Raw genomic sequence first — 14,687 nt, 5'->3', positions numbered from 1 at the left:
GCCTGCGACCTCTAATCTTCTCAAACTGAATAGACTCAGAGTTGCATCTGGAGTTGTGTGTGTTTGGCAAACATAAGGTGGAAACCCCTCTGAAAAACATCTGACAGGAATTGCCTCTTCACAAAATGTGAAAAGAAGCTCCCACCCAATTATTAAGAGGCTGCCGAAGAGGAAAGAAAAAGTTTGTGCAGCTAACACAACACGCGGCTTGCCAAAATCATCCTGCCCTAATTCTCTTGTCAGCAGAGTCGCTTTTCCGAAGAGCAAGTAACTCGTGATTGGGCTGCTTGATTCTTCTGGCCACTTCTGCTGTGCACCCTCCCACCCCACCCAGGACCCCCTGCCTGGACCTCACCCGCCTGTCCGTGTTTTCACTGGTGGGATATTCTCTGGGGCTTGAAACCTCAGAAATTCCATTGAGAGCACAATGATCCAGGCTCAGGATGTGAATGGCCACGAATGTCACATTGCTTATCGCGCTCTGTGCAACACCCAGCAGCTGCTGGCGTTTAACGAGGCAGCAGCACAGGGTTCTGAGAACAGTCCTGTGTGTGCTTTGTTTGTGCATTTTGCAGCTGATTTAAGAGCAAGAAAGGAACAAAACCGATCTGATGCCTTTACTCCAGAGATCATCCACATCCTTCCTAGGGCAGGAAGAGCAGGTGACTGGGACACTGAACATTTGGCAAGCTGGTGGCTTTCCTGCATTGGCATGCTTCGCCGGGGTTTTCATGAAAAGACAATGACCTTTACAGAAAACAACGACCTTTGCAGAGATCTCTAAACCCTGGCAACTCATCAGCAAGTTCAGTTCCAAAAGCGTTCTTCTTGCCTTTCCCAACAGACTTGAACAACTAGAAAGAAAGGAAGGAACTTGAAAAAATCACCCAAGTTTTTGGCAAACCTTAGGCGCTCTTTTCCCCCACCCTGTAATTAAGGCAGAAGTAAACAGTAAGAGAATATAAAATTGCAGCTTGCTATGGTAATAGATGCCCAGGTGGAACTGCTGCTTGTACAGACCTGTGCCTTGAGACAAAAGGGCAGCCTCCCTGGGGAGCACTCCAATGGGTCCCTAGATCTGATATATCAAGATTAAGACATGAAAATTTGGAGCAGAGTGACAAGAAAGGGTGAGTCACCTGGGTATCATTTGAAAAAAAAATTGTTTTTCCTTCTCTGGACCCCTTCTTGTTTTAGGAGGTCACCTCCTGAATGGTACTGCCTCATCTCAAAGAGCCTGCTGGGTCCAAGGAACCCAAAGCACTTCCTGCTGAGCAAAGTGTGTATGAGGACTTTCCATCAGGCTGGCTTGGTCTGCGTGCTGCCTCTGGCGACTCACCAGCTGAGTGACCCCACTGAACTGCTTGCCTTCTCTAAGCTTCCATTTTCTCAGCTCTAGAAAGAGAACAGTATTTACCTTGTAGAGTGCCTGTGAGGCTGAAGTGAAACAGTGTAACGTGCCTTCCACCTGAGAACCACCTAACCACTGGCGTTGCATATGCCAATAGTTCATTTCTTCCTATTGGTAAGTGGGACTCTCTTGTGGCTCTCCTGCAATTTGTTTATCCATTCAGCTGTTGTTTTGACGTTCGCGTTCCTCCCTGTTTTTGGCTATTATAGACAAAGCTGCTACTATTTGTGTACAAGTCTTGTATGATCAGTTTTCCTCTTCTCTTAGGCAAAATCCTTAGGAATGGCTGGATCATAAATAAGTGTATGTATAGCTTTTAAGGAAAAGGTCAAACTAATTTCTGAAGTGGTTGCACCACTTTACATTCTCACCAGCAGGGTATGAGAGTTCCAGTTGCTCCACAACGTTGGTATGGTCATTCTTTCTTATTTCATCCACTCTAATAGGTTGTGTAATGCTGATTCACATTTGCTTTGTGTTGCACTGAAAAACAGGTGAACATTCTGCACCATTCATGTGTTGCATTCGTACCATTCATTTACTACATACTGAATATGCCACAAAACTCAAGTACTATCTGAAGACAAACAGTGGTGACATTTAATCCTCGGTGCATAGTTGGTTCTATCTGACTCGGAAGATTAAATGAATTTCAAGCAGCAGCAGCCTAATGACTCAGTGCTGTTAGCCCCCTTAATTTTCTTCCCATCTCTCCTACTAAAGCCAAATAATTGCTGTGATTTCATTACTTCACCTATGAAGCCGATAATTGTTTTCCTGGTCAACATCACCTTCTGCTCTTATTACTAATACTAACAAATATCATGAGATTAGCAAGTCTACCAATTTTGCCCTGTTTATAATAATGAGTTTAGTGAAAATTTGTTCATTCCTTTTTAGGATCCGAAAGAGAAGACCTATAGGAAAAATTTAATTCTAATCTTAGTTCTAGGAATAGCTTTGTTTTTCTTGAACAAGTGGTTTGTTTTCATCTGATAGATGCTGGGAATAGTGGTGTTACTTTTTTCACATTGGTAGCCAAGAACCCAGAGCCAGATTTGTCTTCTGTTCCACAGCAACTTGATAAGATTTATCTTATATATTTCGTAAACTAACTCTTGCCTGACTCCAGCTTACCTTCCTATTTAATTTTCTATTTGCTTTATTTTCCATACTCATTAAAAGATTTTAAATGGAAGTGATTTTATTTTTAAAAAATATGTGTTTGTAGTCAGAATTCAAAGGCATAAATTGACTTTTCCTTCACTCCTCTGCCCCAAAGTCACCTGGTTCCTTCCCCTGGGGTAACTGCTGTTATTACTGATTTGTTGCATATCTTTACTTATAAGCATATTTATAAGGTGGCTAGCATATATTTGTAAGCAGTTTGGTGAATGAGTTAGAGTTCGTAGGGTATAAGCAGTAACTTTATTTCTGCTCATTCCCTGGCTCCTGAAATTTACTCTCCTGTTTTCTTGCCTGCCCACAGATGAATTCTCTGGTAGATCTCTGGTAGATCCTTAATTTTTCTTGTCACTTTCTGGTGTTAACAGATGGCTCCGCTTTCACTAAAAAGTCTGGACTAATATGGAATCAAAACATCAGTCTCTGTTACCAATGCAAACATCTCCCCTTCTCCAGCTGGGGCCTGGCTGTGGCTCAGATGTTCCCAGGGGTGTCGTCTGCCTTCCACCAACTCCTAGCCTTGCTCTTCTGCTGCTCCTCCATGCTCATCTTGTGACCTCTGGCTCTTCAGGGGTGGTGGACTGGGTGGATTACACCTTTTCTTTGAGGAGCACCTTTGGGCTGTAGCCTCTTCACCTGTAGATGTAGAGAAGTGGGTGTGCCTAGGAGACTGGAGTTTTATATCATCCCCCTTTCCCTGAGTGGGGCTTCCCTGGTAGCTTAGTTGGTAAAGAATCTGCCTGCAGTGCAGAAAACCCGGTTTTGATCCCTGGGTTGGGAAGATCCCCTGGAGAAGGAAATGGCAAACCACTCCGATAGCCTTGCCTGGAAAATCCCATGGACAGAGGAGCCTGGTGGGCTACCTACATACAGTCCATGGGGTCGCGAGAGTTGGACACAACGGAGGGACTAAGCCAGCACATTTCCCTGAGAGCCAATGACTGAATGGAACAGAATAACGAAAGCTTAGCCCCCTTGCTGCGAAACAGACAAGCTCTGAGAGGTAATTTATAGTCTAGAGCCCCCAGTGGGAGTAGCCTGGGAGAGTGGGACTATGCCTGAAATCTCATAGTCCCTTCCCTTCTCCTTCCCGGTCAGATTTCCCCCACCCTCTTAGCAGATTCTTTGATGCACTCTTTGATAATCACTTACTTTCACAGGAACCCACATTTCAGGGTAGGCTTCTCCGGAAATAACCTAAGAAAGCAACTGCCCAAATAGTGACACTCTCATGGGACACTGTCGAAAGTCCCTCAGTATTCCCTCACTAAGGCCCCTCCAACCACAGCTCTCTTGCCTTACCACAAAGTCTGCTGGGGCAGAGCTACTTACAACACTCTCCTCAGGTCCTGGCTTCCAGGGTCCACCCCTTGGACTCTGGGTTGGGGTCTTTAACTCTGAACAGAAAGAGGAAAACTCAGTGTTGAGTCATCATCACACATCTTCTCTTCTTCACCTTAAAAATATTATTAATTATATACACATGCTCCAGATTTGTACCTTCCACTGTATAAATAAATACCCACATTTGTTCTAGTTGTTCTCCTTCCAGTTAATTGGATGAAATACACAAAACAACCAGTCATTCTTTAATGCGGACGTTTTAGTCTTTTGGTTGGGTAATATTTGTTTCTTGTAGCTTTCACAGATGAAAAGCTATGGCCAATGATCTCTTATATTTTCAGAAAAGTTTACCCATTGATTTTACACTTCCGTTGGTCGATAATAAAATTCTTAGGTCACACTTTATATTCCTGAGGAATTTTTTGGCTTTGCTTTTCTGTTTTCTAGCACTGATTTTTTTTCTACCTCTGTTAAGTGACTTGATGGTTGTTTGTTTATTTTTCCAGGATACTAAAATGGTTCTTTAAAAAAATTTTTGTAGCCAAACAGTTGTGCTGTGTTTTTTACCCCCCCTAGGGACAAAGATATATCTTTCAATTTGTAAATTTAAGTAAATCCTCTTTAGCTTTTATAACCAAAGAATAAATTTTGTTATTCAAAATGTTACACTCCTTGGATTGGCTGGTAGAGCTGGATTTAAAGAATTCTGTTGGCTCTAACTCTCTAGAGAAGGACCCCCTCATCCTGGGGGGCCCCCACCTGAGCAGAAGTCACTTTGAACTGTATCTTGAAATATTTTACTGTCCCATTATTGGATTCTCTTTTTCAGGGGTACCAGTTCTGCTCATGTTTTCTGATTTAGTCTCTTTCATATTCATCATCTTTTTTTTTTTTCTTTTTTAAACTTAAAAAAAAAAATCTGCTTATTTCCAATATGCTGTTTTACTCATTTTCTTACCATGCATGCGTGTGCATGCTAAGTCAGTTCAGTTGTGTTCGACTCTGTGCGACCCTATAGCCTGCAGCCCGCCAGGCTCCTCTGTCCATGGAATTCTCCAGGCAAGAATACTGGAGCGGGTAGCCATTTCCTTCTCCAGGGAATCTTCCTGATCCAGGGATCGAACCTGAGTCTCCTGCATTCCAGGCAGAATCTTTACCGTCTGAGCCACCAGGGAAGCCCATTTTTTGTGATGCTAGAATGTTTTTCTTCCACTTCTTTTCTAAATTCCGTCAGTTCTTATTTCGTCTACTCCTGTCTTTTTATGTTTTCCCTCAGTGCCTGTATCTCTATTCTGTGTTATTGGTTTGCAGTGGCGATCTTGAGTATTTTCTCTTTGCTAAGGAGCATATCACTGTGTCATCCTTGCTTTCTACCAGTTCCCAGGAATCCCTAAAATAGTTGAACTTCCCAGGGATGCTGGATTCAAGTTCCACTCAAGAAGCAACAAGGACCAGTAGGCTTGTGAGCTGGGCAGAATTTTGTCCAAATCCTGACTCTGCTACTTACAAGTTGGGTTATTTTGAGGATACTGGTGTTTCTGAGGCTCAGTCACCTCATCTGGAAGACAGATATGATATTACTTCATAGTGTTGTTGTGAGGATGAGATAAAATTAATAATGCAAAAGGTCTAGCTCAGAGTCTGGCTTTCATAGGGTACTTAATAAATGTTCCCTTTCTGTTTTGTTTTTTTCTGAGTAAACTGATGGATAGGTACAAGCTATTTTGCCATAACAAGAAGAGACTTTGTCTTAAAAGCTATTTAACTATCACACTAAAGCACCCATTACAGTGATGGTAGTAGAAAATATTGATTGAAGGCGTACTATTTTCTAGGAATTTTGCTAAATTTATTACATATATTCTCATTTAACTATTCACCCTCTCCACGAGGTATGTCATGTCATTATGCTCGTTTTACAGTTGAGGAAATTGAGCCTTGAGTAATATCTTGCTCAAGGTAGCGACAGAGCCAAACTCTAACTTCAGTGACCAGGTCTTAGTCACTATCAGTATTGTTTACGTCTTCTGATCTTTCCATGTGTTAGGAGCAATAGCAGAAGCAAAACTGTGTGAGTTATTATGCCTGGTTTTGGGAGGCCCATAAATGCATGTGTACCTGTTGCACAGTTTCATAAAAACACAATTAGGTCCACATGCCTAGTACTCAAAGTAAGGGTTTTGTATTGTCGGATAGAATGAAATTTGAGACTTAGAAGATACCTTCTGCTCTAGGGATTAGATCCTTGAACTAGAATTTTTCATCCTTATCCTTCTATTTCTTAGATGGCCTAGTAAAAGTGAGTGAACTCTAAAGCACTTAGATTATTGGGTTTTCTCAGAATGTGGGTGTGTTAAAAATGTACCTGGAGTTTGTTCAAATCAGGTATGGTAAGACACACGGACACAAATGATTGTCACGAAGAGAGAGTTGTGTACTTGCAGATCTGTGGAAACATGAGACCTAGCACAGCAGGCCATGCAGGGCCACACAGGAAGCAGGATGAATCCGGAGGCAGAGAGGGCAGGGCAGAGCATGGCCCGAGCCTTTACTGGTTTGTTTTTTTTGGTGAGCGGGGGGGGGGGCAGGGGGGAGAGAAGAATGAATGAGGCCGGGAAGGTACACTGAATAATTTGGATAATTTATAATTTAGGTAGATTCTGGGTTGTAAGAGTGGTTGGTCCCTAGATTTCTGATATCTAGCCCTGGTGTGATTTAAAGCAGGGGGGAAATATTGGCTTGGTGTGTGAGAATTTGATAAGGGTGATGCTTAGGGGTGTAGATTCTGAACTGGTTGGCTAGTTTATTAAAGGCTTGCTTCTGGGGAAGTCATTTGCTGTCTTTGGGAGACAGCTAGCACTAGCAGGGGCAGTCTCTTAGGATCAATGCCCCAAACACCAGAGCATCAAGATTGTAGAAAATGAGAAAATTTGGTGAATGCCTCGGGCATCCATGCTTGTATGTGTGTGAATACTGCAAAGAAATGAGTGGTGTCTAGTGCCCTTCTTGGGAGTGGGGAGGAGTGGAATGAAAATTGGAGGGGAAAATTGGACAGGTAATGAGGACTTCATCAGAAATAATAAGCTTATTCTGGACTGTTTATCAATTTTTTTTTAATTTGAAAAATGGGATATTATCTGTGTTGTCAAGAAAATTCCTGTAAGTATCCAGAGACTAAATGTTGTATTCTAAAGGAACTACAGAAAAGCAGTACATTGTTGTAATTCATTATTTAGCAAGTCAACTTTAAATTGCTCTAGAAATGTGTTTTGTAATTGGACAGTTTTTTTTTGTGTGTGTGTGTGTGTGTGCATGTAGCATACACAAACAGCAAGTGAAAAAGTACAGAATCTTAAGAGCTGTATCGTTTGGGTTTCTCCAGACTAAACAAAAAGTTCCAAGTATGGTCAGATAAAAAGATTTTTCTGAGCCTCCCTGTCTCTCACCCCACCTTCCTATCAGAGGGCTGAGTTTGCAGTACAGAAGTGCTGGACCAAGGGCCTTGAACTGTTTCTATTCGTGGTATGTCTCTTGGCTTTGCACAGAGTGCAAGAACTCAACCATATCATGGAACAGGTTTGTTGGAATTCAGACAGTGAGTGTTTCCTCTAGATTACAATTGATTCTTTCCATAAAAAATATTTTTCTAGGCAAGCAGTTTCATAATTTATTAGCTTCAAGGACCTACAAAGTCAAATGGAGAGAATCTTTTATTGGGAGAAAATAAGCAGGCGTGTTTCAAAGATGCAGACCAGGGTCATTTGGGGAACTATCATTTGGCATCATTGTGGGACCCCACCACGGGTGCAGTATGAATGCCATGGGAACCAGAGCCACTCTGCCCACTCCATAATCCACCTCACGGTCTTATGTCCTGGAAGCCAGTGCACCAGTGTGAACAGGTTATTCTAAACACACATCATGTGGCTGCTACTAAGTCTTTTCTGCCGTGTATTAGGCCAGCTGAGCTCCTCAGATCTATTTTACTGCTTTGTCTTTAGACAGCCCAAGGACCCAATAAAGAAGCCTTCAGCAACCTTGCTGAAGTTACACTATTTTCTCTTATAGGTCTGGAAACACTGCAGTACTTTGTGAGTGGGAGCAGGGCTCCTCATCGTTGTTCTGGAGGCTCGTTCCTTGGAGCTGGCTTTGAGATCTGCAACAGTATGTTCGGCAGGACATGCATTCAGATGTTCTGTATCCAGCCTTCTTGCTCTGTCTCTTCTGGTTCCGAATTTAATTTAGGCACCAACATTCTAAGTTTATTACGGGCAATGTGGACATGGACTCTGTGGAAATACTACCTCTTTGCTTTCCTCCTTCCTGTCTTTCTAGTTCCCATTCCGTCTCTGCCATTTTCTCCTTCTCTCTCCTCTTTCTCCTACTCTCTCTTCTGTGGATATCAATTGAGCACCTGCTGGGTACTAAGAAAGGCCCAAAGATAAACAGGATGAAGCCTTTATACTGAGATACTCAATATAAAGGAGAACTTTATAACAAATGATGATAAAATGGAATGCATTCAAAATACAAGTACCACATTGTGCATGCCCCTGTTCCTTGTCCCCTATATTCTGGCAGTCACCATGTCCTGCCAGACTTTAAGGATTCCTCAGATCTCTGTCTGGGTCTTTTCCTCTTCTTCCTCTATGTGCTCTTCCTTGAGGATATAATTCAGTCTATTACTTCAGTCCATATTATATGCTAATATCTCCTGAACTTGCCTCTCCAGCCCAGATTGGCCCCTTTTCTGCTCCAGGTCCATAGCGTTAGCACCCAGCTCAGTGACCGAGACACAGGGGAGAAGCATCTCTATGGCCAAGGGCATGCAGGAAGTTGCAGGGGGATGCATGAGACTTTGTTGGCTCACAAGTGCAATCATTAATGGGTAAACATAGGTTTGGACTCCAGGACCCGGGAAGGTATTTGTCAAGAATGCTTTCTTCTTCACCTTGGCCTTCACAGGTGAACTTTGGTGCCCTTAAGAAGAGTAGGTTTCTTTTCTTTTTTTTCTGGAGTGTTGGCAGGATTTGGCCACAGCTAGTGGTTGGACTTCCCAGTAGCTCAGATAATAAGGAATCTGCCTGCAATGCAGAAGCCCTGGGTTTGATTCCTGGGTTGGGGAGATCCTGTGGAGAAGGAAATGGTGACCCACTCCAGTATTCTTGCCTGGAGAATCCCATGGACAGTGGAGCCTGTTGGCCTATAGTCCGTGGGGTCACAAAGAGTCAGACACGACTGAGCAGCTGGCACTACAGTACGCAGTGGTTGAAAGTGCTTCCCAGGTGGCTCTAGTGGTAAAGAACCTGCCTGCCAATGCAGGAGACATAAAAGAATGGGTTTTATCCCTGTGTCGAGAAGATCCCCTGGAGGAAGGTATGACAACCCACTCCAGTATTGCCTGGAGAATCCCATGGACAAGGAGTCTGGCAGGCTCCAGTTCATAGGGTTGCAAAGAGTTGGACATGACTGAGATGACTTAGCATGCATGCATGCATGCATGCATGCAGTGGACGGAAGTTTTCAGTGGCCCCGTTCTACATTCCAGAGGGCAAGGCTGATAACACCTCCTGTTCTGTTTTACTCAGGCCAACTTGCCTAGAAAGACAAACAGCCCCTGACTTCCTCTGTTCTGTGAGACATGACTTTTCTCAGCTAGGAAAGGCACTACTATTCAGATGATATGCTAAGAATCCTTAATGCCAAAGGCACTTATATATCTGACATTGGTAACTTGAGATCTGACTTGCAGACCAAATGCTGTAACTTGATTTTCTCTCCCAGTATTCAGTTTCTACAAGATAAATACAAATTTTCCTGAATGTTATTTCTCAACCATCGGGGCCATCTTAACTTCATTCTAACCTTTTTAAGGTAATATATAAAGCTTGTTTTAAAATAATTAATCTTATTGGTGGGACCATAAGTGGTTATACTTTCTTCAAAACTTGTCTGAGGTTTTTGATCTCTTCAATTAATTTATGTTAACTTATTAATAGGAAAAATTTACAAATTATCTTTTAAAAAATAAAAAGGACTTATTCAAAAAGTGATGATATATGGTATAAATGTATGAGTATACTCAACTGAAAGAATTATGATGACTATAATGAGATTGAAAATTATGTGGGTTTCTGTTTCTTTTTCTTTTTTTTTGCCTGCACAGCACAGCTTCTGGGATCTTCGTTCCCTGACCAGAGATTGAACCCTAAACCACCATGGAATTCCCTCTCTTTTTAAAAGATATTTCACAAAAAAAGTCTTATTATAAAAAAACGACTGTTGTCTCCATTAAAGCATTGCATGGGAGGCTTGTCACACATTCCTGTAATGCCACCATTGCTTACCACACTTAAAAAAATAATTACACTTTTGAATTGCAGATATTTTTTTAATCATGCTTTTTAAGGGTGGTTTTGGTTTTGATTGTAAGTTGGGCCAACATCTTTCTTAACTGAAAAAAGTTGTAATTATAAAATAATGAATTTTATTTTATCTATCACTGTGTTAGAGGCCACTGATGAAGTAGCTCTAGAGATAGTTTCAAAGAGGAGGTTTTGTTGGAATAAGTATCTTCCTAGTTACTATTTCAAAGGAATTAATGTTTATTTAAAATTGGTATGTATTTAGTATAATTTCTCTCTCTTTCTTTTTAACAAACTCTAGGGTATTCTGCATACATTCTTTTAAGGGTTTGTGCTGTAAGCTGATGGATACATGTGTGTGTTTCTCCTAAAATGTTTAAATAGAAAAATATATAGTTGTAAAAATGACCAGAATACGTATTTTTAAAATTTGGTATTTCTTGGTGAAAGGTTATAAATGTTTGAGGTAAGAGAAGATGTCATCATCTTTAGAAGCTGAGGATAATGAGACAGTGAACAAGGAACAATACAGCGGGATTCACCCAAATTTTATACATAACACTGCTTCTCTGCATTGAGGCCTAAAATTCCTGAAAAAAGAAACTTGGTCGTTGGCTCCTTTGGATACTGTATCGACTGTCCTTGGTGAACACCAGTGACAGGCTGCTTGTGCCTTTGGCAACAAAGCATGGATCTAGTTCTGTTTCATAGAATACAAAGCTTGGAAGGTATTTAGAATTTCCTTGAAGACAGTGGTACCAGAAACCCTCAGCTGGTGCAGACTCTGGGAACTTACCAAGCCCTCTCCCCACCCCCTGTTCCCATGTGCTGTGCTTGGAAAACCTGTCATCCTAAACTTCCTCCCTGTATCTACAGCACTGGCTCTGACCCCGCCCTCCACTAGACAACCCCCCTAGATGCCATCAGTTCTTTGTACTCTGAAGGGAAGAAGTGATTCCTATTGAATTGTCTCAACACCTTTGAAGGTGGTTTGGCAACCTTTCGTTTATCAGGATGAACTCCCCCTCTTCCCATGCTCCACCACATCTTCTGTCAGACAGGCGCATTACAAAAAGGACAGGAGATTAAATGGGGGCAAGGCGCTCCCATCTCCACACTCACTCACCTGTCTGTAGGTGAGATGCCTTCCCCTGCATTTCTAGTTCAACCAGACACTTGTATACATGACTGAGAGTTGACTGTCCTTCTGTGTTTCACGCAGAAGCCCAGGTCTGTCATGGGGCAGGTGCACTCTAGGGATAAACGGGTTGTTTTCCCATCTGTGGCTCCACAAATACAATTCTGCTGTTCGGAGAATATAGTGAATGCTCCACAAATAACAGATGAATAAGTGATTTTTGAGGGATAGGTCAGAAGATATACTTATCTAAACAGGACATGGTAGAATGTTGAAGTTTTTTGGAGGGGTCTATGAAAGTAGGGCTTCCTTGGTGGCTCAGTTGGTAAAGAATCCACCTACAATGCAGGAGACCACCTGCAATGTAAGAAATCTAGATTTGATCCCTGGTTCAGGAAGATTCCTTGGAGAAGGAAATGGCAACCCACTCCATATTCTTGAAATCCCAGAAGAGGAGCCTGGTGGGCTACAGTCCATGGGGTCTCAACTAAACTGCTACCATGGAAGTAGAGTGGGAAATTCTGACTTACTAGAAAAATTATTTTCAATTTTGAAAAACATTTTCAATATTTTTTCCATTTCCAACCCATATTGAGATATAATTTCTAGATTATAAGTGGCAGGCACGTACAATGTACATCTCAAAGACTTTTTACATACTTTTTACCCATGTGGCCACCACTGGTGGTGGTGGTTTAGTCGCTAAGTTGTGTCCAACTCTTGTGACCCCATGGACTGTAGCCTGCCAGGCTCCTCTGTCCATGGGATTCTCCAGGCAAGAGTACTAGGGTAGGTTGCCATTTCCTTCTCCAGGGGATCTTCCCAACCCAGGAATCGAACCTGGGTCTCCTGCATTGCAGGCAGATTCTTTACCAAATGAGCTACAAGGGAAGCCCGGTCAGCACTGGATTAAGATATAAAACATTTTTAGCACCCCAGAAAGTTCCTACCCAACTTCCCCAGCCTATGGTAACATTTATTCTTATTTTCATCTCCATGGGCTTGTTTTGCCTGTTCTTGAAAGCCATAGAATTCTAAAGTTGTACTGATTCTAAAATATTGACTGTGTTGCCTGCACTGTAAGGTATATCCTTGTAGCTCATCTATTTTATACAGAGTAGTTTGTATCTATTAATTTGTAATAGTAGTAGTAATTTGTATCTACCCCTGTTGTGCCTCTCTTTCCTTCCGCCTCTGCATTTGATAACTGCTAGTTCTCTATATCGGTGAGTCTGCTTCTATTTTATTATATTAATTTGTTTTATTTGTAGATTCCACATATAAGTGATAACATACTGTATTTGTCTTTCTCTGTCTGACTTATTTCACTAAGCATAGTACACTCCAGGCCCACCCATGTTGTTGTAAATAGTAAAATTTCATTCTGTTTTATGGCCAATAGTATGCCTTTGTGTGTGTGTGTTTGTATATGTATATTAATATATATACATTCCTTGTTGGCTCAGACGGTAAAGAATCTGCCTGCAATGCAGGAGACCCGGGTTTGATCCCTGGATTGGGAAGATCCCCTGGAGAAGGAATGGTTACCCATTTCAGTATTCTTGGCTGGAGAGTTCCATGGACAGAGGAGCCTGGTGGACTACAGTCCATGGGATCACAAAGAGTTGGACACAACTGAGCAACTAATACTTATTTACTTACACACACACATATATATATGTCACCTCTTCTTTATCTACTCACCTGTTGATGGGCATTTAGGTTGATTCAATATCTTGGCTATTGTAAATAATACTGCTTTGAACATTGGGGTGCATATATCTTTTCAAATTAGTGTTTTTGTTTTCTTCAGCTACACACCCAGGAGTGGAATTGCTGGATCATATGGTAGTTCCATTTTTAGTTTTTTTGAGAAACCTCCATACTGTTTTTCATACTGTAACAATTTATATTCCCTTCAACACTGTATAAGGGTTCCCTTTTCTGCACATTCTCAGTCTCTACATTCTCGTTAATATTTATTATTTGTGATCATTTTTATAATGGTCATTCTGACAGATGTGAGGTGATATCTCATTGTAGTACTGATTTTTATTTCTCTGATGCTCAACATCATGAATTATCTTTTCATGTGCCTCATTTTCTGCCCATTTAAAAAAATTTTTATATCCAATTGTATAAGCTGTTTGGTATCTCTAATTTTCTTGAAGAGATCTCTGCTGCTGCTGCTGCTAAGTTGCTTCAGTCGTGTCTGACTCCATGCGACCCCATGGACTGCAGCCTACCAGGCTCCTCCGTCCATGGGATTTTCCCGGCCAGAGAAATGGAGTGGGATGCCATTGCCTTCTCCGGAAGGGATCTCTAGTTTTCCCCATTCTGTTGTTTTCCTCTATTTCCTTTCATTGATCACTGAGGAAGGCTTTCTTATCTCTCCTTGCTATTCTTTGGAACTCTGCATTCAAATGGGAATATCTTTCCTTTTCTCCTTTGCTTTTCACTTGTCCTCTTTTCACAGCTATTTGTAAGACCTGCTCAGACAGCCATTTTGCTTTTTTTGCATTTCTTTTCCATGGGGAGGATCTTGGTCCCTGTCTTCTGTACAATGTCACGAACCTCTGTCCATAGTTCATCAGTCACTCTATCTATCAGATCTAGTCCCTTTAATCTATTTCTCACTTCCACTGTATAATCATAAGGGATTTGATTTAGGTCATACCTGAATGGTCTAGTGGTTTTCCCTACTTTCTTCAATTTAAGTCTGAATTTGGCAATAAGAAGTTCATGATCTGAACCACAGTCAGCTCCCGGTCTTATTTTTGCTGACTGTATAGACCTTCTCCATCTTTCGCTGCAAAGAATATAATCAATCTGACTTCGGTGTTGACCATCTGGTGATGTCCATATGTAGTCTTCTCTTGTGTTGTTGGAAAAGGGTGTTTGCTATGACCAGTGCGTTCTCTTGGCAAAACTCTATTAGCCTTTGCCCTGCTTCATTCCATATTCCAAGGCCAAATTTTCCTGTTACTCCAGGTGTTTCTTGACTTCCTACTTTTGCATTCCAGTCCCCTGTAATGCAAAGGATAGGATTGCATTGAATCTGTAGATTTCATTGGGTAGTATGGTCTGCTGCTGCTGCTAAGTCGCTTCAGTCGTGTCCAACTCTGTGCTACCCCATAGACAGCCCAACCAGGCTTCCCCGTCCTGGGGATTCTCCAGGCAAGAACACTGCAGTGGGTTGCCATTTCCTTCTCCAATGCATGAAAGTGAAAAATGAAAGTGAAGT

At 41.8% G+C, this 14,687-nt stretch overlaps 1 long non-coding RNA gene across 1 annotated transcript in view; it reads left to right on the top strand.

The window, feature by feature from the left end:
- Nucleotides 1–562: 562 nt before the first annotated feature.
- Nucleotides 563–14,687, top strand: part of LOC147350380 (uncharacterized) — a 127,127-nt gene continuing 113,002 nt past the window's right edge. Inside the window, exon 1 of the long non-coding RNA XR_015148793.1 lies at nucleotides 563–1,525. This is a non-coding gene — a long non-coding RNA (uncharacterized LOC147350380). The remainder of the gene's footprint in view (nucleotides 1,526–14,687) is intronic.

This window comes from Bos grunniens, chromosome 20 (genome assembly GCF_055505025.1).
Source record: "Bos grunniens cultivar Pamir isolate PY7600 chromosome 20, Bosgru_T2T1.0, whole genome shotgun sequence".
Taxonomy (NCBI): Eukaryota; Metazoa; Chordata; class Mammalia; order Artiodactyla; family Bovidae; genus Bos; species Bos grunniens.
The sequence above is the reverse complement of the archived record's forward strand: the minus strand, read 5'-3'. Positions and strand labels throughout refer to the sequence as shown.